Genomic DNA, 25,229 nt, shown 5'->3' with positions numbered 1-25,229 from the left:
TGGTTTCCTTTCATTAAAGAATTATTCCAGAGTTTGGGAGAAAGAAAGTTGATATACCACTGTATGAGACAGGCGAACTCGTCTTCTCTAGATAAAAGCAGTATTATGTTTGAGAGGTTTGTTCTGTTTAAAATGAATAAATTCAAAACTGTTATTTTATTTTGCTTTTTGGTATTATCTGTTCCACACACGAGTCGTCCCAATACTGTGTTAGCAAGTGGTTAAACAAAGGCGAGGGATTTCTTGAGGCGGTTTTTGAAAACTGTAAGCCGTAAATGTGGGAAAAACCATTGCAGAGAGCAGACATACGAGTATAAGAAATGAAGGCAGATGGAGAGACATTGATCCGGTGAGTTTGGAGTTGAAACGTACATGGGTAGTTACTAGCAGCTGCTCGCTTCTTGCATGAGTACAGAAAAGTGGAGTAATGATAGCCGCCAGTTCAGAGGGGCAGTATCCACAGAAATACGTACAGGCGAATCATAATGAAGCAACAGAGCATCAGTGAAAAAGTGAGTGAAGGGAGTCAATGAGGGAGAGGTCATCAATTGAGCAAATGGCTCGCTTTTGTACACAGTTAAGCATCTTATGGGAAGTGTTAGGTGCGCCACCGCGAATGTGGGAACGGTATTCTAGGGTTGGCAAATTTGAGCTTTACGAAATGTCAGCAGTTGAGCAGGAAAGAAGTACTGCTCAACTGCTGACATTTCGTAAAGCTCAAATTTGCCAACCCTAGAATACCGTTCCCACATTCGCGGTGGCGCACCTAACACTTCCCATAAGATGCTTAACTGTGTACAAAAGCGAGCAATTTGCTCAATATCCAGAAAAAATATCCAGTTTTTGAAAGTTGAAGAAGCTATGTACCGGATGTGTTTATGTCAAATAAGATAAGATATAAGAATTAACCCATGGAGAGAAAACGGGTCCTGACTGTCAAGACAAATATTGTTAAAAGTAAGGGAGAGCGAGTTATTGTCTTCTTTCCTAGAAATGATATAGGACTGAATTTTAGTGACAATAAATCACCAGGTTATCCCTACCGGACATGAGAATGGCAGGGAGATCAGTGTTTAGAAGATTGATTAAAGTAAATCCTGAAGCGGGAGTTACCTAGGCACTGCAAAGTGTTTTAAATGAAAACGTGGAGCTGAAAGTGCTGTCGTCAGCAAAGCTATCAATAGGATTGGATGTCAGGAAGAGAAGACAGTAGGTGAAAATACTGAGCTTCGGAAAATCTGATGAAACGAAACCATCCATCGTAACCCTCAGCGAACGGCCAGGAGGAAGATAGCCATCCTCTCGCAAGGAATACTACAGAAGGTAGCTTGGTAAATAGGTCATGATGCCTTACTCGATCAAATGCCTCGGAAATATCAACAGCAACCACTTGAATTTCTCCAAATATGTCGAAGGCATTCGTCCAATGGTGGATGAGGTTAGAAAGGAAATCTGCTATGGAACAAGAGTTGTGAGATCCATACTGATGATCATGAGCTAACTGGTGAGTCTCTCTAAGTAGTGACACAGTTGGCTATCGATGATGTTTTCGATTATTTTTAATAATATGAAGGTCAGAGTAATAGGAGATAATTTGAAGGTTTATTATTTGATGAGAATAGGACGGGCAAAAGCTTGCTTCCAGGATTTGAGGTAGATGTCAGATGAGTATAACAGTCTGAAAAGAGGATGCAGGATAGCGCTGGGTTCTGAAGCACAAACTTTTAGTATAACAGGAGGGATACCAACAAAGTCAGGAGACTTATTGTATTGGCTGCTGAGGACAGTTACTGGAATGGTAGAAGAAATACCTTCGTTGTCAATGCGAGAGTTAAACGAAAGAAACTGATGCCAAGGGGTTTGTGTTTTCTTTGTAAGATGTTACCATTGTGCCATTCGGGTGTGAGAAAGGTGGAAACATATCAAAGAGTAGAGGTTGCATCCTACAGCCTGGTCAAGCGATTGGAAGGCACGCTGGCTGTTAGGACAGAATCATAAAGGGCAAGCATCTTAGGTTAGAATCACATCCCAGTGAGAATAATTTCTGTTATTACATGTGAGCAGATAATTGGATCAGAAGATCGGAATCAATCATCTGAACACACAAAGGAATAATAAAATTTGTGAAGCTTTTTCATCCCAGTAAGCATTGCTGTAGCGCCACAGGATACGAACCTGAGAATAACTGGAAGAAGGCTAATCAGTAAGGAAGAATACATGAACAAGGCTATGGTCAGACTTGTCAAGAGAAGATCTGACATCGACATTGTATTTGGATGAAGGAGTGGTTAAGAAATGAAATAAGTCCTTGGAGAATAAACAGAAAATCTGGGATTCTGGAGGGTTGGCGGTCAGTTTATTTTAAATCATTACTGATAGCAAACAGTTCGGCTTCTTTACCAAACTGGTCCTTGAAGATGGACAGGAAAGCTAGTCAGAATTGTAGACATTGAAATCAGCGAGGAAGGTTATCTCGCTATTGGGGTAGTTAGATTGAATGTGGTCGTCTTTCAGAGACAGGTAGTCGAAGGTGAGGTTGAAAAAAGTGAACCCGAGCGGAGTATATAAAAAAAGTTCCAAATCCCACAATCTTTGGCATATCAGACCTGACAAAAGCATCTTACCCTTCTTACTAAAGGCATCAGTGATCAGTGAATATGTAATAAGGAAAGCTGAAGAGAGACGTTGTGTAGATGGTGGCAGTTCTGATTCGATTATAAATAGTACACTGGGGGGTTGGATGATTATATGTGGTGGTGGTGCACGTCACTGATGCTGAGTTAATACCCCTGAATTTCGAGAAATCAATCTGGAAGTTTTTTTATTGTCAAGAATTCTGAGGTTTGATGATGGAGGGGATGTTTTTTTTTTTTTTTTTTTGCAATTTTTATGGTGATTTTCATGTTGCAGATATCTTTGGTGTGTTTTTACGGAAAATATTTTTTAACCGTAGTAAACCTGAGATTTTTGCATTGCTCATCATGGTTATGAGGAAAAAGGAATAGGATATTTGAAGATCAGCTGCATTCAGGGGATAAGGAATTAGGGGTCGCTAATTCTTCACAGGGAGTTAACCAATATTCTCTAAATATATTGTCAATATTTTGTGTACTACACCACACCACAAATTATAGCAAAACTACGTTCCCTTTTAAGTCGGTTGAAGATTAGACATAACAACCTCAAATATCCCGGCGTCTACCAGATCATCTGCAGTTGTGGTAAGCCATACATTGGCCAGACGGAAAAATCAATTGAACCTCGTAACGAGGAACATCAAACAGACATAAATTACAAGAGAACAAGAGCCAGTTCTTTATCTAGCCATGTTTTGTTCTCCGCAAATTTCAACGAAGAAAGACTCCCACATCAGAAAAGTCAAATAACATTCATCGTTGTTACGACGAAATAGAAAGGAAAATAATAGAATCAAAAGAAATAGACCTTAACCATGTATATATCAACAGTAACCTGACTTGTCAGATTATTAATGTTCTGCCAACCAATATTGGCTTGCTCGAGATCTTAAACGCACGCGTATGCCTAATAATACAGATAGAGAGAGTTATTTTTTAATTATTATATTAATTCTTAATTATATTAATTATTATGTTAATTATTAATAACGGTTAAGGTGATGTCAAGGCCTTGACATCACCTTAACAATTATTTATTAATACTTTTTTGCACTGTTCAGAGCCAGTCCTTTACGGTTATCTTGTTGGTTATTTATGTTTTTTGCACCTGAAGAAGTCTGTGAAAGACGAAACTAGTCTTGAGAATAAAATCTGCTTTTATTTAATCTCGGTGTTCTAGGTTATATATATATATATATATATATATATAGCTTGGTATCTTTAACATATATTATACACAAGGTAAAAAACTTTCTACATCTATCTCTCATCATGAGATTTTTATTTAAGAAGTTCATAGCACCTTTTGGTAACTTGTTTTGGTAAAATACTTATAAGCTCTGTATTACTTAACCTTGGTATTTCTAAGCCTGGCTCTCACTGATGAGATCTCAATAAAGGTCGAAACCGGTCTGGGTAGTGGTCCCCTTGCCTTTAATGCATAGCATCATATATCTCCTAAAGGAGATGGGCTTTGCATTAAGGCTAAATAAGAATACTGATCAGCGCTTATACCACCTTTACCACGAGTTGCCTGGACTTGCACTACCTTGTGGGTCAGTTAGACTCACACTACGTGCAGGCCCAAACTTGACTTATTTGTCTGTTTGCTTACTTGGGAAAAGGAGCAAAACCGGGTTTAAAATAGCTTGGCATCTTTAACATTTATTATACCCAAGGTAAAAAACTTTCTACATTATATATATATATATATATACACATACAGTATTGCTGTGTTACTCCCCAAGGATTACAATATATGGGAAGCAAGTTTACTACTTAATTATATTTAAGTCTCTTTCAATATCGCTAATACTTAACCTCATTGACGGCTTCGATAATACTAAGCATATAATTGCAAAACTTAAATGAGAACAAATTCCATATATACTGGATACGTATATTTTTAGATTACTTTTTCACATAACAAAATGTATTCTTCATTGAATAAAATTTTCGCTACACGTATATAAAAGTTGTAAAACACGAACATAATAAGCAAAACATTTATGTGAGATTTTTACATTGGCATTGTCTTGCGCAAATCGCTACTGTCCCCCTCACACTATCCAATGGCAGTGGATTATGTTCCTGCTGGCTGTGAAGCCTGTTTCATGGCTAAGTAGTTTAGCCGTGTGAATTGTTTCGGCCACCCGCTGCACTGCTTATTTCTGTATAATGAAAGATGGGGGATTATGGGTTCTTACTATCTGTGTGATAGTAAGTCTGACTTGAACAGGGTGCCTTGCACTGCATGTAAAACGAAAGGGAGAAAGAAACCAAAAATGGCAACAACCATTTCCAGTCTCGAGGTCATTTGAGTGTCATTCACTACTTTTTTTTACCCCTTCGGATGAGCGTACGATCCTACTCAGATTCTTGTGTTTCCACCATTTATGTTTAGATTTTTTTATTTTTTATATTACTGGTTCTTGGTTTAATTCTTTCATAATTTCAAGGAATTTTAAGGAATACAATAAATCATTGAAATTCTGTTTTAATGTGCTAATTGTTACACTGAAATATACTAAACAGGAATAATTACATTTAGATCAATCTGTGGAGCACTCAGGATTTAATCTTGGGGGGGGGGGGGGGGGTGGAGATTTGAGTAGACACACTACGCATTGCATATCTATGAGTGAGCATCTGCAGTGATCGCCAATACATGAAACCCGTGATCTCCTCTGGCTCGGCCCGGGCAAACGAAGCAGCGCTCGGTCCTCCCGAGCACTACTTCGTTCGCCTTGCGTTCACAGCGGCCGTGATTCCCGAGGGCTATATGGTATTCCCACCTTATGTGACCGCTAAAATTCATAAGTAGTATAGAAATCGAAGGCACGACACAACATAAATTTAAAAAAATGAATTTTAATGAAGAAAAGATTTTTGGCAAATTTTCTAGTGTTTTTTTTTTTTCCTTTTTCTTTTTGAGGCGCCAGACCCCTTGGTCCCCCTGGGTGCGCCCTGAAATCAATAAGCTGATATGATGGCATCAATTTTTTGTTTTGACATTTGAAAATCTCACAACCCAACGATAGCTCCTGTAAAGAAGCCCTTGTAACGGCTTCGTGTAATATCAAAGGAATTATATGTTTTATACTTTATATTACATGTGGCTTAGGAATAAGTGAGAGTAATAATAACTAATAAGAAAATGAGTGAATAAGTGATAAGATCAAATGTGAGACAACCTGCTTTTTTGCTAATATCGTAATCAATATTTCGTGATGTTATATTGTTTGGTCTATCCTCCAAAGCTACTTTTTTTTCAATCTCATCTCACGAGATCCCGTTTGAGAGCAACTACGAGAACACGAATGTCAAGTTATTCTTCAGCATGTCATGTTCATTTCGCTCCCTCAAAGACGTATCATGTTTTATTGATTACATCATAGATGTCGTGCGCAAGTTAGGAGAAATACAACAGTTTTAACACTGAAGCTATTCTTTCGTTTATGCGGTTGGCGACTGACGTGATTTTCCAGTTTTTCTAACAAGTGTTACAAAATCTCATAATTATCTTAGAAAAGGTGTACAGGAATTCGCTATTAAAATTTGTTTTGATTTTGTCAAAGACAAACCAATATTCCTGAACGATGAACGATAGCTATTTTGGTGGAACTTAATCCCAGTAGATTCTCCCTTGCACTAAAGGAATATTAGATGATTTCTGATTCAGGATGCAAACTGGAACAATTTGTTATTCAAATACTATCGATTTCTCACTATTAATGAGGAAAATAGCAAACGGCTGTAAGTACGAAATCCTTACAGTACTATAGCAATCAATAATTTAACAATTATAATATTTATTGTAATACTTATATTACCTTACATATAAATGTAGTTGGCTATTATCAATGTACAGAACTATTTTAATAATTGCTGTTTAATAAGATAATTATTTCTTATTACGGATTTAAAGCTCTGTAAGTTTTTGTTCAGTCCTATTAATCTTCGAACATAACTGAGCAACTCTAGGTGACTCTCGTAGTTGTTGAATGGTAAGAGAGGAAATATTGTTAATGAAAAACAATGATGGTATTAATGTATAAAACATAAAATGCCTCATGGAAAATATAGAACAACTTTAATATGAATTTCATAAATTACGATCATTTTTTGAACTTCGAAGCACATTAAGTTCTATCATCACGGTATGTCCTAAAAACGATGAAGAATTTTAGGTGTTATATGCTGTTCTTGGTCTTCTTCAAAGCGCTTTTCCAGAGGGATTTATTTAAGAACTAATCACTGGGGTTTACTTGAGGGTTGAAAATTATCTTCCATCTGTCGATAACTGTGTAGAAATGGTTTTGATGACTCTTCCTGACCAAACTCTGAACCATCGCTTCCACTCTTCCACGTTGGATATCCATACTCGCAAAACGATCTGTAGGTTGGATTCCATTCTACTAGCTTTTCAAAAAGTGCTTTTCCACTGATAGGTTCTGCTGTTCCACCATACTCAGGCGATAAATGAGAAGCTGGAACATACTGATGTAGAGAGTTCAAGTCAGTTCCGTGAAGAATCACCTGCAAGAGAAAAAATAAAATAATAATGTCAGTTCATATTTGAAGTAATAAAAATAACTTTGGGTAAATGCATATATATGATTAAATAAAGCAATAATAGGTGAAAAACTCTACGAACTATTATGCAAAAATATGAAAAAGAAAAAGTGAACTAAGATACAACAGCGTATCATGAAAGTAATTGAGGTCATTCGTGTACAGCTCTGCATTGGAATATTTCATGGATGACATTCCTTACTTCTACTTCTGTAACTGTATTTGCTTTCATTAGTGTCGGTTTTTCAAGAGTTTTCAGGAGTTTTTCAAATTATAGGAAGGAGACTAGTTGCTCTCTGTACGGGTGTCATGGCAAAGATTCTATTTGTTCTCTCAGACGTTTGTCTTTCATCCAGCAATGAAACAAACAAAGAATGAAAGCGACACTGCGATCAAAGTAAATCTCCTGCGAAAACAACTCGCATCAAACAAATGAAAACAAGCACAATATGCCAAGCATATCAGAATTGAAACGTTCACAGTCCTAAACGCCAAAACGAATGACAATCAACACATCCAGAGCAGACCTCCTGCTGTTGACAAAAAAAAAAAAAAAATTGTAGCTACATCAACCACTTCGTCTTGAATGCCGAAATTACGCACTCCATTGTTCATTTTACGAGAAGATGATGCATTTGCCTTTGTGCGATCCATGGCGGCTGACAGAGAGCTCCAAATTTAGATTTGCCTACCTTTCACCTCATCTAGTTCATAGTCTCTTTATTCCATTTGATGATATTATCTTCTGTATTTACCGCTCCCGAAATTCTTTAACCCACTAATGCCCCATCAGCTTCCTATCCATGAAGTTTAAACTTCTGAAATTCAGCGATTAAAATAGTCAAGTCATCTTCCTAGATGACCTTTCTGTGCACATCTTAAATTGACTCATCTCTTCCCACACCACAGTGCAAGCTGGATGTGATGTGGAAGTTTTTGCTATAAACAATGACCATCCCGAAATCGTACTGTATATCTTACTATATATATATATTCAGTCTATGCTGAAATAAGCATTAATGTAAAACAACCCTTAGCAAATCCTAATCCACCTCCAAAAAATCTAATAACAGAAAACTCGCCTCCTGTTTTAATGTAAGTTATGCATTTTGGTAGTTTACAAACATCATCGGATGCACGTCCATCTCTACTCATCCAAATGGCATAACTGTTAGAGCAATAAAAGACAGAACTGATCTCCTGCATCACTCTTTTCCTCCAAATCCTGAATAGATCGTTTCCTTCCATGCCAGAAAATGATCAACTAAAACGTCTTCTGGCCCTTATGTCGTTTCAGTGTTGTATTCTAACGCAGTGCTCTAGAGCTAATTCCGGTCGTCTGTCGTCTCCTCAGTCCTCTATATACTCAGCTGGAACTTATCTTAACACATGTAAGCAAGCATACACTATATCCAACCCATTCCATAAAGGGAGATAAACTTATGTATGTCCAACTACCCACAAATTTCCATTACCACAATACCATCTAAAATGCCGAGAAATTTATTTATCAGCAGTCAACTTCTCCATCACCTAGAGGGTGACCTGTTAATCAGAGACCAGTAGCATAGATTCTGCGTATCTAGATCCATGGTCGATCTCTTTGCCTGCATCAACTGCCATGGAAAGGTTCGAGGAAACATTCACTGTCGCTCTAGACATTTTCATCGCTTTTAATCATGTTCGGCATCGAGGTCTGCTTCGCAAACTGCCTTCCTTTGGTGTACTTGCCACCTGAAAGTGGATAGACAGCTTTCTCTCTGTTCGGTCAGCGATTGTCATGGAGGACGGCATCCTCGCTTCGAGCTTTGCAACCATTACAAAGGTCGGTTCAATCACTACTCTCTCTCTCTCTGTCTCTCGCTTTCTCCCTATACATGAATGTCGTACTCTCAATCAGTACTAATCTTATCCACCGTTTTGCACTCCATTAAGCTTATTCTTCCGATAAACTATATAGCTCTCAGACATCTCACGCTTCAGGTTTATCGTGAAGTCGAACGAAAAACACTGTTCTCCATAGAATTCTTCAACGAGGCAAGGATAGCCTAGTCATCTTCAATACTACCAAAAACTATATAGGAGCAAGCACTCTAACAAAAAAGATCTCAGCCCACCTTCTGTTATCCTCCGTAATATACAATCACCAGACAGGATAAAATCTTTCTTTGGACTAATATTTACCTCCAGCCTCTCCAAGCATAAACATATTATAGAAGTAACTTATAACTTTTCAGCTTTTGAAATACTGGAAAAATATAATTCCCAAATCTGGCCATCTTTAAACTGGTGTTCACATATGTGGTGTAGTGCACTTAAAAACTTCCCTAAAAATGCTTGTGATGTTCAGAAGAGAGCAATCCGCTATTAGATAACTTTTCACTCGACTGCTCTCAGCTGACTGAATGAATAGTACACATGTTTAATTAATTCATATTATGTTGAATCAGACAAGGCGTATCATTTCTGGAACAATATAGACTACTCCATCATATTGGCTACCAGTTCTGATCCACATACACGGCCACAACTACCACTCCATGACAACCTGATTCGCGAATATAACAAAATTTGCCGAAATCAACTACTTCTTACACTCTGATATTGACTGCTTTACATCACAGTGGCTTGAGTCAAGACATCCATCAATTATAACGGCACAACGACTTTTCACTGAGGGCTATGATGCAACAATAGCATGGTAGACAGAATAAACTGCCAAAGCTCCGATAATCTGGCACACTGTCATTAATCCAAACAGTCCTTCATCAGGGTTCAACCTACCTCGAAAAATATAGACTTCCCTAAATAGGGTTCACACTAACATGGTAGGTGCGGAGCTTCATTAATTACTTCCAGAATAAGACCAAACTCATCTTGTGACTGTGGTGAGGATAACCAAACTATACAACATATCACGTTTGAATGGCCACACAGAGTCTCCATGGAACCAGTAACTGGCTTGATAAAAGTTTCTATAATGCTGTTGATTGGCTGTCGAACTTAGACATTCAATTTTAATTTTATGCTTATTTGTATATTTTATATATATATATGACTACAGTATCCCTTCAAACTGTATTTCTTTATATCATAGATATTTTTTTTTGTGTGAGTGTCGTGGCACATGTATGCATTCTTCTCAGCGAAACTCTAATAAATAATAAACTCATAGATTCACTTCAGTCTTTATCTACATCCGATATATTATTTATTGATTGACTTTTGCATATTAACTGCACGTCAACATAATGCTTTACTTCCGGAGACTTGAAATTTATTAAAAATGCTCGGCAAACTCCTCTGCTTTGTCTGATGGTATTTTGGAAAAGAATAATCTGCATTATTATTTATAACGAGTCTCTCTCTCTCTCTCTCTCTCTCTCTCTCTCTCTCTCTCTCTCTCTCTCTCTCTCTCTCTCTCTCTCTCTCTTATTATCTAATTATCAGAAGTACATCTGATGTTGTAATCAAATGAATATTGTGCGAAAATTAAATGTGCGTTACTCGCTTCCAAATATTTCTTAAATGTTTAAAATACTTACTCGTTCGTTAAGTTTCCTACTGACTACTGGTTTAAAATCGATTTTGTATAAAGTTTCGAAGATCTCTGTGTTATTCACAATATGGAAACCCTTGTGGCGAGCAGGAAGACCACCCTATAAATAAAATAGTGATATCATTACTATCCCAGACAAATCATCATAAATTACAAGTCTTCAGGTACTGATTTATGATAATAGCAAACAAACGTTAAAATTAAACAAACTTTTGACTATTTTGTTTCCTTTTTTTTTTCAAAAAAGTCTTCAAATATTGAGAATCATCATACACGAAGAAAGTGTTTCTCTTCCACTTCAAGAAAACGTCGTCGAGCGAATAACAAAGTGCCAGTTCAGTAAACTGGAATCAACCTCCATCTCAAAACACTAATGATAGTTGATTACAATCATTAAACTGGATCCATCTCTTTTGCGGGTTGCAGGCATTTGTGCTGCAAAATAAGAAGATATCTCCAAATATCACTGTATCTTATCTGCAAATTATGGTTTCCGGATCTACATTTCCTGGGTCTTAATTTGCAGGTGTTAAATACGCATTTCAAGTTATTTTAAAGAACCGTAAAACGATGTCCCATATTAGAAAAAATTCATACACTTTACTATTGAGCAATAACGTAAAAATGGAAGTTTTCTTGGTTTGTGGCTACTCCTTTCATGTGAATTTAAACATATTTTTAGGAGAATGTGTTCTCCATAAATATGAAATATGAATATGAAAACACGCACATTCACACACACCCACACACACACACACACACAAACAAACAAACAAACAACAGCCGAAGTATTTTTGGTTATATTGTTGTTATAAAGATGTCTTCACACTGGTGAAGATTATAAAAGAATTCTAGGAATTAAAAAAAATAAAATAAAATACTAACTGATTATGTTAGTACATATGATATAAACGCATATCACTAAACATAGTTTAAATGTTCACAGGAAAGAATCAAATCAAACAATTTTATGAAAGAGAATTCTACACTTATTTGCATATTAGAATATCCATTCCATAGTTTCGTTGGACATCAACAGATGCTGTATTGTAACTCCGAACCTGGGCGATGTTCCACACAGACTATCGCCTGCGGTCCTATGTAGGCATTCCTTGAGGCTTCACCACCCCTATGCCCATCCATCCGATTTAAATCCATAATTTAAATCCATTAATTCACATCCATCCGATTTAAAGTCGACCATTTCTTCTTTTTCCAAGAACGTTTCCTTCTATTACTGTTTTGAGAAATCCTTATCTGAAGCGTTCAAAGCATTTCCTCTTTCCTCTAACAATATTGTTAACAGATTTTAATGTTCTACTGACTTTTTTTTACGTTGGGCCCATATATTTCTTACTCTTTTACTCACACTCAGCACTTATGTGCTATAGATTTTGGGCCCTTTTGTATGTGCGTCATATATATATGAATAAATTTGAGGAGAACTTAAGAAGATGAAAATATTGATGGCCTCAAGCAAAGAAGCGGGCAGTGAAGTTGATATCATTACTCTAATTACAAGTCTTCATAATACTGATTTATCATAATAGAAAACAAGCTTCAAATTGACACAAAGTTTTGTCTATTTCTTTCCATCTTTTTTTTTTCAAAGCAAGTCTTCAAATATTGCGAATCATCACGCACGAAGAAAGTGTTTCTCCTCAACTCCAAGAAAATGTCGCCGAGCGAATAACAAAGTGCTTATCAGCCAGTTCAGTAAACTGGAATCAACCTCCATCGCAAACACAGATGATAGTTGATTACAATCATTAAACTGCATCCATCTCTGTTGCATGTTGCAGGCAATATTGATTGACTCAAGCAAAGACGCGTGCAGTGAAGTTGGTGGCTGTCAGTTCTGAGATAAAACAAGAAATCTACTTCTAATAAAGGAAATTAGAGAAGTGTTTTACAGTGAAAAACATATCGTAAAAAACGTATCGTTTGTAGACAGTAAGCCAAAAATAGGTAAAAAAATAGGGTAAATAAAATGATGGCAAAATTTAACAAAACAAGCTCATTGGCTGAAGAAACAAAATGCCTGCCTACTTAGTTAAGAGATATAAGAAAGTGCTACCGAGTTAGGTGGTAGCACTTTCTTATATATATATAATGCTGAACGAGCTTGTCGTCTACGCCTCGACCATAGATGGCAACACTATCTGCAAGATTTTTTTTTCGAAGTTACTATATGTATGTCATAGGCATCCATGTGAAATTGCAAATTGCAAGTCATTGTTTCAAGTAGTTTTATATATATATATATATATAAACTGTCCCCATGAACACACATTGATTACAGTCATGAATACGTTCCAGCTCGGATAAAATTAGGGGGCGGGGTAGGGGAAAGCAATTGCGAACTACTATGTAAAAATCTCACCAGCAACATTTTGTTGGCGATGCTTACAAAGTCGTTTAGGGTCGGAAACGACTGAAAGGATAAATCATCATCATGTGCATGCATCAACATAACATGCTGTCATATAAAAATACAGTCATTTGATTTTGTTTATATGCTCACTTTTCTTTATGTTATTAGTTTTAGATCAATTTTGTAGAGTATTTATATTAATTGTTGCATTGTCTTACTATTATCACTTGCATTATTACTTATTATAATATTTGTGGTATCTCCGTAGCTCAGTCGGTAGAGACGAAGCCCTCTGTTTGGGAAGTCCTGGACTCGAATCCTTAGCAACCGAAGATGAAGAAAACTTTTATCAAGGCTTTTGAAGTGGAGATGAGTTAGCTGGTCGCAAACGTAAGTGACAGGGTTTATCCATCCGCAAACTGGCCTGTACAACACGTGCCGACAAAATAATACTTATAGGTACAGGGATAACCACTTGTAGGCGCTTAAGCGTGTTCTAGAACTACTGATAATGATAACGATGATTATAATACTTGTGTTGTATTACCGGTGTTTTATATTATATTTCTATTAGCACTTTGCATTACTTCTTCAGACTTAATAATAAATATAATTTCAAAGTTTAAGTTTAGATTTTAGTAGATTTTCTCTTTTTTTTTCTTTTTTTTTTTTAAGTCGGCAAAAAAAGCCTTCAGTAGCAGAATTTTTCTTCCGGTAAGAAAAAAAAATTCTTCTTACACATACGCAATTTACTGATAAATATGATAAACAGCAGCACACTTACATACTAAGTGTGCTGCTGGAACGGCTTTACAATTCTGATGAAAAGTACGAAATTCTGCTATGCTAGCGTGGGATATTCTGACCGATTTGTCTATTTTCCAGTACAAACAATCTCAGCTTCATGTTGACAAAACCATCCCTCCTCTGGAACAGATTGTCAACTCATCTTTAATTGCAAAGGTTCTTATAAAGGTGCATTTTGTTTAACCATCTTGTAATTTATACGTATGATTATTACGATTATTATTGTTGTGTGTGTGTGCGCGCGTCCGAATTTCTCAATCAACGGATATTGATCAATCCGTGTGTGTGTGTGTGTGTGTGTGTGTGTGTGTGTGTGTGTGTGTGTGTGTGTGTGTGTGTGTGTGTGTGTGTGTGTGTGTGTGTGTGTGTGTGTGTGTGTGTGCGTGCGTGCGTGCGCGCGTGCGAATTTCTCATTCAACGGATATTGATCAAATGATATGTATGTATTGTATGTATCATATGTTATAAATTATTATAATTATTATTACAAAGAAACAAATTATTATTATTATTATTATCAGAATATATCAATGTATCATATGTAAAGAAATTAATATAATGTTCTATCATGCGTAATCAAAACTATGTAATGTATGTATCATATGTAATAAATTATTATTATTAAAAAAAATACAAGTGACCTCCAGGAAGTCAGCTGCATACCGCTTTATAAGAGAAAAATCTGGTACACACACACACACAGAGATATTTTAATTTCTCGTTTTCAGATCAAATAACACTAATGATCTATTCATCTAGAACAGTCCAGTTTCAGTTCATCTTTGATTAAATATTTAATATAAATGGCATTTTTATTAAATAGTTTCTGTCTTAAATGTATTCAATAGTTCATTGTTGAGTAGATATTTCAAGGTAAATAAGAAAAATTTTAACATACCAACCAAACAGGCTGCTGGTTCGAATCCCGTTACGTGGGGATACATGTGATTGGTCGCCGGATGTGAGACCACTGTACAGCTTATTGGAGTCCGAAAGTGGCTTCAAAAAGTTATGTTTGGTTTTTACAGCACAGTTTTCGGAACAGGTAAAAATGAATAAAAGATGAACGTTACAAAAAAATAAAAATAAAAAAATGCAAAAATAAATCATCAGCCCATCCACTATAACCTTTCGTCGGTGGAAGTCACGTGAATAAATAAATATAGTTGTATATTTCTTCCCTACCTAGTAAGTGAAGTGATGATTGTCATAGAAACTAAAGCACTAACATACGAGGGTGGTCTGAAAGGTTCTCGTCCTAGACCATAGATGGCGACATTATCGGCAAGATTTTTTTCGTTTTTTAAATTGACACATCAGTCATAAGCATTCACGTGAAATTGCAAGTCATTCTATCAAGTAGTTTCTTTTATGCAGCTGTGTGAAAGAAAAGTATTGTCTGTATCCCTTGAAATGGATAAAATTGAGTATGGAGGGGTTAGACAATTCTGTGTAAAAGAAGGTTTAACGCCAAAAGAAATTCATTCGAAGTGCATAAAAGTATGTGGGCACTCTTCTCCTTCGTTTTCGACAGTTAAGTCTCTTGTAAGCAATGTCCCTCATGTGTTCCTCCATGCGTAATTCAATTGATTTGTCTGTCTGGCCAAAATAAGGAATATCACAATCACAATTTTTTTAACCTTCAGTGTTCAGTGTTATTTTCTTTTATAATATCACCTGATGGAGGCTTTTTTAAGCCGAAACTAGTCGTAGTTTACTATTAAAACCCCTTTTACCTAACTCTCGATTTAAGTCATTCAACTCTTTTCACAATATGTATTTCAACCGAGTCAATGATTCATCATACATATATATAAATAAGTTTTTTTTACCTTGGGAATAATGTATATTAGTGTTACCAAGTAATTTTATAAACTTGGTTATTTTACTCCTAATCCTAATCATATCTAAAACAACTGGAAATTACAGGTAAAAATTGCCACACATAATTGATACATAAAAAACGTTGTAATTTTTCAAGTTGTTCTAACAGGGTTGACATTGTTTATTGCAAGTGTGCGTGCAGGCTCACGTGAACTCCAATATTGAATAACTGCAGTATGGCTATCTGGGATGTTATAACTCAAATTGTTGTTTAAGTGGACAGGGTTCAGCAGGATTTCCCTTGATTCTACAAATTTTCTCTCCAACTCATCATCACAGCGAAAAATATTTTTCGCTGTGATGAGTGGCTTTGTTGATCATCATTAGGAGTATTTGAAAAAAGAACATGACTGGATAACGCAGTTGCATGAGATCTTTTGTAAGAGATGTCTCTCTTATGCTCTTCTATACGTTGTTCAATAGATTTGTTAGTTTGTTCAAAATAAGGGATATTGCAATCGCACCATAATTTATATACACCTGGATATTTTAGGTAGTGATGAGTAGGCTTTGGATGGCTGATTATAGAACGGATTTTAGGAAGTGTGGGGAAGGAGATTATATTTTTAAGGACTTTAGCTAATTTTTTAGAGGATGTGCTAATGTATGGAATGGAGATGCTACCTTAAAAATTAATAGTTTCTGTTGGGCACTGCCTAGGAGGATCCAGAAGAAATTTCTTAATCGTTTTTTCAGAGTATCCATTTTGTTTAAAGATAAGAGTGAGGTGATTTATTTCTTTTTGTAGTTCATCTGGTTCATTCAAGAGAGAGCGTGCTCGGTGTCCTAAGGTAGATATAGTTCCAAGTTTTTGTGGTGGAAAATGATGAGAAAGATTATGCAGATATCTATTGGTATGCATAGGTTTTCTGTACATAGAGATTTTTAATCTTTCAGAGCATCATGTAAGCATGACATCCAGGAAAGATAAGGAGTTATTATTTTCTAGATCAGCAGTAAATTTTATATTAGGATATCGGATGTTTAGATGATGAAGAAAATCTATGAGAGATGTGCCCGTGATTCCAAATAATGAATATATCATCAACATATCGTTTCCAAACTTTTGGTTTAAATGAGAAGGAAGATATGGCTTTCGTTTCAAAATCTTCAAGGAAGATGTTTGCTAGAACTGGGGACAAACGATTGCCCATTGCCAGTCCTTGTTTTTGTTGGTAAACAGAGTCCTGATATCTGAAGTAACCAGAATGAATGCAATGTTTTAATAAAGCAAAAATTTTTTTGGATAATTTGTCTTTTAGTAATGTAATTACCTCGTCTGTGGGAACGTTAGTAAATAAATATATAATGTCAAAACTTGCTAGAATGTCATTATCATCGATGGGAATATCTTTTATATGAGAAACAAAATCTGTGGTGTTTTTGATGAATGATGAAGATTTATTGGAGAAACGCTTGAAGTACTTTGCTAGATATTTGGAAAGTTTATACGTAGGTGAGTCAATTCCTTCCACAATTCGGCGAAGAGGGATGTTTTCTTTATGAATTTTGGGAACTCCATTGATGCGTGGGATAAGAGGATATAAACTCTGAATTTGTTATGGTAATAGTTATATGTATTGAATTACTATACTTGTTAAATCATTTTACTACTGAGAGAGCAATATAAAATACTTGATAGTTTCAAATGTAAGTTGTTAAATTAAATTTAATTATACAGTTCTGTAACCAGAGCAGAGCAAGTGACTTTCAATGATTCGTTACTCTGGAGCGCATAGAAATCTTCCACTCCCACTAATACAACTTGTATAGAGAAGCCGTAGATTTTATAAATTGAACAATCTTTTTAAAGCAATTTTGATTCTGTGTTGAGGATATAAATTTTTTCAGTCATCATAAATGATGAATATAACTAGTAGGGTGGCCACTAGTGACCTGATCAAGATCAAGATAAGATAAGGAATCGTGACGTGATTGGTTGTTGATTTCATGACGTCATTGTGGGCATCACGTCATGAGATTGGAATGTTATGAATTTCCCTGGGGACATATGTGTCAGTGACATGAGTTCTTCTGTTTTGTTCGCGTATCGAATTATGGGTGATGATAGAGATAAGGATTTGTGTTAAGATTGGTGGAACACTAGTGACCAGATCAATATCACGATAAGGGATCGTGGCATGAATGTTTGTTGTTATCAGATGAAGAGAAGTGACGTCATTTGTTAGTTGTGACGTTTTGTTTTGAATGGAAATGGAAAAGGGAGATATATTAGTGGATAAGGAATCGTGTCGTGATTGGTGGGACAGTTTTGACCAGATCAAGATAAAGATAAAATAAGTAATCATGACGTGAATGTTTGTTGTTTTCAGATGAAGATAAGTGATGTCATTTGTTATTTGTAAAAAAGTGACGTTATTGTTTTGAATGGAAAGGGAGATATATTAGTGTATAAGCAATCGTGTCATGATTGGTGGGACACTTTTGACTAGATCAAGATAAAGATGAAATAAGGAATCGTAACGAGAATGTTTGTTGTTATCAGATGGAAATAAGTGATATCAATTGTTATTGTAAAAGAGTGACGTTATTGTTTTGAATGGAAAGGGAGATATATTAGTGGATAAGGAATGGTGTTGTGATTGGTGAGACACTTCCGACCAGATAAAGATCAAGATAAGATAAGGAATCGTGACGTGAAAATTTGTTGTTATATAGTTTGCAATGTTTGGAATTTCGCTGGGACCGTCGTCTGTTAGGGACATCACATGGGGTATTTGGTTCACTTTAAGCATTGTGGATTATATTTAGAGATAAGAATCTTGACGTTGTGTTTCGAAAAATTTCTGGGGAACATATGTCTCTCTGTAATATCACATGGTGATTTGGTTTGGCTATGGAATTGTGGGCGATGTTTTTGAGATAAGATATCTTGGAATTTCCCCAGGGTGACACACATCCCACATTGTCATCATGTTTTGTGTTTGGTTGTCTATAGATGGGTGTACTAATTTTCTAATACATTTTGGGGTATTTCTTTCCTGTTAATGAGTGGGAATTCTAAGAGTAAATCGTGATGTCTGCAGACTTTTGAACTTTTGTGAATAATTTAATTATATACTGGTGTCCCTCAAACGCAAACGTTTTTTTCTTCTATAGATAGATGTAGTAATTTTCCAATACATTTAGGGGTATTTCTTTCCTGTTAAAGGGTGAGAATTTTCGGAGTAGAGTGGAGTCTAGTGGTGGCTGTGTTTCGAGCTTTTCAGAATAATTTAATTAATGCTGGTGTCCCTCAAACACACACACATTAGGCATGAAAATTCCATAATGTGTCCATGTTGATACTCTAATATGTACCCTATGATTATTCTTATGAAAAAACCTATTCAGAATTAGAATTACGTTTACCAAAATATACGAGCAGTGATTATTGAAATTAAAATTATCAGTTGTTATGTTTCAGTTAAAAAAACAATAAACTTACATTTCTTTCCAAAATGGGAACATTGCGGTACTATGTAGGTTTACTGAATATTCCAAATTGCTGATTTTTAACATATATTCACAGGACAGAACACAAACACAAGTCTGAAAATACAGTTGACTATTTCATTATAGGTTACTGGGGCTAACATATTTTCACAGCAGAAAAAAGACTATGGAACTAGTTTAATGTGTTTGTATTAATCACATGCTGTAATGGTATTGTTCAAAAGGTATCATTTTCCCACTGTTAGTTGTTTCTCAAACACTTACATATGACTAAGTGATTAGCATTCAGATGATTGTGATGGCACATATCCTAAACTTATTCATCTTGGGGATTGGAATTCTCCTGGTCTTACTTGAGGGTTTGATAATACTTCACACACCACAATCCAATCGTCACCTTTTCTTCACTCATATTCTCCCTTTGATGTTTTGCACAGCATTATCAGTTCGGGGGAAGTACGACTGTTTTGTGAGTGTAAAATTCTTATGACACATATCCTAAAATTATTCATTTCTGATTAAGGATTTTATACAGTTATTGTTTTCAAGTAGATGGGCTGTTTGTTTGATTACATTTTGTGTAGCTAGGAAACTGGAATTTATATCAAATGAATATTAGCTCTGTGATCTCTCTTATCCAGTCACCAACTTTGTTGTAGGTGAGAAATCATGTGTTTAGGTTGGAACACTTCATTCCTGTAGGAAATTATTGCTGTGGTAAATTAATGCTTAAATTTATTTTTTTAAAACCAATTTGACTATTAATTTTACCTGCAATTTCTTGTGCTCTTAACCTATTTCTGTAACTGAAATTTGTTTATTTTATTTTATTTTTCTTTAGCATTAATAATGTTAAGTAATGGATATGCCACAAACAAGGTTTTGGACTCACTATAACGTTTCCTTTTAGAATTTCTTTTGCCAGCATAACAAATAAATAGTTATTTCTTATTATTTCAAATGAATATTAGCTCTGTGATATATATATATATATATATTATATATATATATATATATATATATATTATATATATATATATATATATATATATATATATATATATATATATATATATATTTATATACGTTCTTAATTTCTATGTTACCTTTTATTTGACAGTAATATTATTAACAAATCGTATTTACTGAATATAGCATACACAATTAAATAAAATGAAAAAGACCAGTATCTACATATATCATAAATAAATTGTCACTTTTCAGGTGAATGTTCTCCACTAAAATTCTGCCTATTAATTTAATACCCGATTATTCCTTTTGTTTCCAAGAGTTGACAGTTTCTAGAAATATTTGAGGGTTTGAATGAACAAATAAGTCTTTTAATTCACTGAGTCAAAAAAAGTCTGGTTAGTTTGTAGCATGAAATTTTACAAGGAGGAAAAAATAAATGTTATGGTTTAACTTAAATTTGTATGAAACATCAACGACACCCAATTTGTTCATTCAAATTTACACATTTTATTTGAATGAAATATTATTTACAAATTGTTTTTACTGAATCTAACACACAGAAAATACTCTACATATATAATAAATAAATTGCACTTTTCAGGTGAAATATTCTCCACTAAAATTCTGACTATTAATTTAAAATACGATTATTCCTTTTGCTTCCAAGAGTTGACAGTTTCTATAAATATTTGAGGGCTTGAATCAACAAATAAGTATTTTAATTCACTGAGTCAAAAATAAAGTCTGGGTTAGCTTGTGGCATGAAATTTTAGGAGAAAAAAAGTTATGGCCTTACTTAAATTTGTATAAAACATAAACGACACCCAATTTGTTCATTTAAATTTACACATTTTAATAGAATGAAATATTATTTACAAATTGTTTTTTCAAATCTAACATACAGAAAATAAATAAAGTGAAAAATACAATCTACTTTTCGTTCCTTAATCTTCTTATTGTTAAATTTGCACTGTTCTTCAAAAATTCTTCCCATGCTTGTGGAATCGCAATCATGTGGTTTTTGACAATGTAACTCTCATCTGAAAGTTAATTTTCATTTGGTGATCATTGGGAATTTATTACTGTAGTAAAATTAAAGGTTGAATATTTATTTTTTTTGAGACCAGTACATATATTTCTGAACGTTATTAAAAGTTCAGAATCTTTAGAGATGTTTTCAAAAGCATTTAAAGGTACACGTTATGTTTTCACGTTTTGAGCATCCAATTTCATTTAAATCAAGAACAGGCCTCCCTATTAACCTAGTTAATGTTTTTGATTTTTCTGTTCCTTTGGCCATTAATATTTGATATTTGCATGTTGATTCTATCATGTAAATATCCAATTTCTTAGTTTGTCCAGAGATAGTGAACCAATTTCCCACTTCAGCTGATTGTTATATTTTATTAACCAAGAATTCTGTTATTCAACTCTTTCAGGTAATTCTTTCCAACTACAAGGTGATTTTGTCAATGCATGTCTTACAATAATTCTATCAGAAATTCAAATTTCATTAGGAAATAAATTTGAAGTCTTATTCAAAAGAAATTGGCAATCAATTAGCCCATTGATAACTGAAAATTCTTATTTTTCACTCACTGTCGATTTTTCATAATCGTTTTCCTTCATTCTTCTTCTTCTTCTTCTTAGATTACTTCATATGGCACCACAAATAAATAGTTTTTTATTATTATTATTATTCTTATTTCACTGATTATTAGCTCTGATCTTATATTTTATGATAACTTTCTGTTACAAAATTCTAAACAATTTGAACTTTTCACAAAGAAACTTTTGAAGAATTTTTTGGCTCACCCATTATTTTTACATTACCAGACAAAAATACCATAACACAAAACAGCAGCTGCAATGGATGAATGGTTACCTTAAGCCCAAATTTTCTTATAGTACTCTTTACACTTACTATATGCCCTACCCTGACCATTCCTTCAAAAATGAACCTTTTGCGTAGATGACTCAACGACACGTTTTCGCATTCTGTTGGATATACTATTGATGTGTTTTTATCTTACTTTGTGTGGAGAAAGATAAAATTTGTATATGTGTTATCTGGAGAGGACAAACATTTTTCTATAGCAAACTATAAGAGTTTAAGTCATGTTTTTTTGGGGTTAATTATCTGCTATCTCTCTCTCTCTCTCTCTCTCTGTAAAACAACCAAATTCTAACAGTTCGGATTTTCGAGTATGTGAACGAATTGTTTTCGGATAGTAGCATTAGACAATATCTAAAATAATCAATACATGGATAGCAGTTTTCAACACATTTTTTTCACGTTCCTGCATTAATTTCATACTAGTGATTTTTTAAAATAATTAAACCGAATTTTTAAATTTTACAGATGGAGGGAATACTTTGAGAGCCTTCTTAACCCCGGGTGGCCCAGCAGTTGTGGACATCCAAGAGGTGCAGATAGGGGCAATGACTAGTCTGACAGCAGAAGAGTTCCATTTAGCAATAAAATCGCTAAAATCGGGCAAGGCTGCTCGCGATGATGTCATCCCGAAATGCTAAAAGCTCTAAATCAAAACGGTGTTCTCTGGTTGGCTTGAGTGTATCAGGCTGCTTGGATATCTGGGCCAGCACCAAAGCAATGGCAGACATGTATAATAATACCAGTCTTTAAGAGGGGAGGCCAGAAGAATTGCAGTAACTATCGTGGCATCTCTCTCTACTCAGCCTGTCTGGGAAAGTGTATGCTAAATGCTTGGAAAGACAGTACAAGAGCCTAATTGAGTCAAAGTTCTAGGAAGAACAATGTGGCTTTCGTCCTGGTAGAACAACTGACCAAATCTTCACTTTAAGGCAAGTCTTTGAGAAATCTTGGTAATAATCCAAGAATGTCTACACATGTTTTGTGGACTTGTAGATGGTATATGACTGGGTTCCTTGGGATAAGCTTTGGCAAGTAGTACAGGAGTATGGAGTGCAGGGCCAACTATTAGATGCCATCAAGTCCCTGTATGAATGCCCAGAGGTTTGTGTCAGGGTAAATAGCACAAAGTCTGAACGTTTCACAGTCTCCATTGGACTCCACCAATGGTGTGTTCTGTCACCCCTCCTTTTCCTAATATTTATGGACTGGATTGATAGGCACAGCTGAGGCAGTGAAGGTGTGTCAGAATTGAAAGATGTAGAATTGCACATCTGCTTTTTGCAGATGACCTAGTTCTGCTTAGCTCTTCCAGGGATGATCTCCAGTGGACCCTAGATAGGTCTGTAGCTGGTTGTGCAGATGCCAGAATGAAGATCAGTGTGGCCAAAATTGAAACATTTGTGGTCTCAAGACAACCATCCCAGTGCACTCTGCATGTAAATGGAGTCCCAATGAAGCAAGTGAAGTCTAAATACCTTGGGTCCATATTCACGAATGATGGAAAATGGTACATAGAGCTAGATACTCGAATTGGCTTAGCAAGCTCAATACTGTGGGAACTTGGCTGTTCAGTAGTATTGAAGCAGGGGTAAGCCAGAAGGCAAAGCTGGCTGTCTTTAGTAACAGTCTATGTCCCCATCCTCACCTATGAGATTTGAGTAATAACTGAAAGAATGTGGACACTAATCCTAGTGGCTGAAATGAAGTTAATTCAAGGGGTTGTGGGGTTAACAAACTCGAGTGTCAGAAGCTCTGAAATTTGGGAAATCCTTAATACTCAAACTTTGATCTACGAAATGATCTCTCAATGCTGCTTCTCTGTGTTGAGAGATCGTAGTTACATTGGTAAAGGCACCTGGTCACAATGCCACAAGAGAGGCTCCCTCAGCAGGCCCTCTTTGCCAGGCTAGAGTGTCGGAGGCCACATGGAAGGCCAAGGACTCACTGGATAGATTATATCCAAAACCTTGGGTGGACACAACTGGAATTCCCACCAGAACACCTGAGCTTCGTGGCAGAGGATCGTGACCATTGGAAGTTCCTCTTGCTGCTGTTTCCCCACAACCCAATTAGGAAAGGTGGGCCTTGAAAATATATGTATGTATGTAATTAAACAGAATTGCTTTAATGTATAAAGATTTAGATTTAAATGTCAAGTTATAATCAGAATAACTGAGTAAAAAATTCACTTTGGAAAAACACAACAAATGCAAACAACTTTCTTCATTTAAGTTTAAAAATGCATATTTTGCTGAATTACTATTTACAAGAATATTCATTCACTGAGAAAAATTCGAAACATGTAATTACCTAAAAATATTTCACAATATTTAGTTTATACTCTTAACATTTTCCAAAGAGTTCAATGAATAAAATTTTTGTTACTCACTGTTTCTTGGTTACATTACATTACATCAAAATAGCTGGTCATGCAAAAGAGTTTTTAAAAGAGATGCCATGGTAAGTACACTTCCATACATTTGATATTGTGTCAGTCTGGAAATGACACCATGCCTCCCTAAACATTCTGTGTATTCTTTTGTCATCAAATATACAAAAGCAGTTTTCATAAAATGTTCGTAAATGTCCCAAAATAAAGAATCTTTATTGAATTGGATAAAATCTTGAAAATCTAATTTTACCGTTGATGAATATGATTAGTGATAATTTTCACCATGGTATGAACAGCTGGTAATTCAGTTTCCAAAATTAGTAAATGATTATCAATGTCGTACATTTTTGGTAAAAATCTATCAGCTTCTTCATAACTAATAGAAAAAACTTTACTTCCATTAGCTCCTGTATCATCAAGTATTGGTTCCACATCTTGGCATTTCAGAATACAACACTCACCAAGGTCAGTTTTGTAGTCAACTCTTTTCGCTAGTACGCAAGGATATCAGACCACTTCCTGCATAACATTTCCCAAGTGGTCCTGAATAAATACATCACAATGTACATGCCATCGAAAATAATAATCTACTTCCATCCTTTTAGAGCTATGTGAAGAGATTTGTCTCATGCTATTTTCCTCATGAGAGAAAATTTCAATGACTTTTGTGGCACACC

This window comes from Typopeltis vanoorti, chromosome 5 (assembly GCF_054136105.1).
Source record: "Typopeltis vanoorti isolate ZY-2024b chromosome 5, IOZ_Tvanoo_1.0, whole genome shotgun sequence".
NCBI classification, from domain to species: Eukaryota; Metazoa; Arthropoda; class Arachnida; order Uropygi; family Thelyphonidae; genus Typopeltis; species Typopeltis vanoorti.
Note: the sequence above shows the minus strand (reverse complement) of the source record.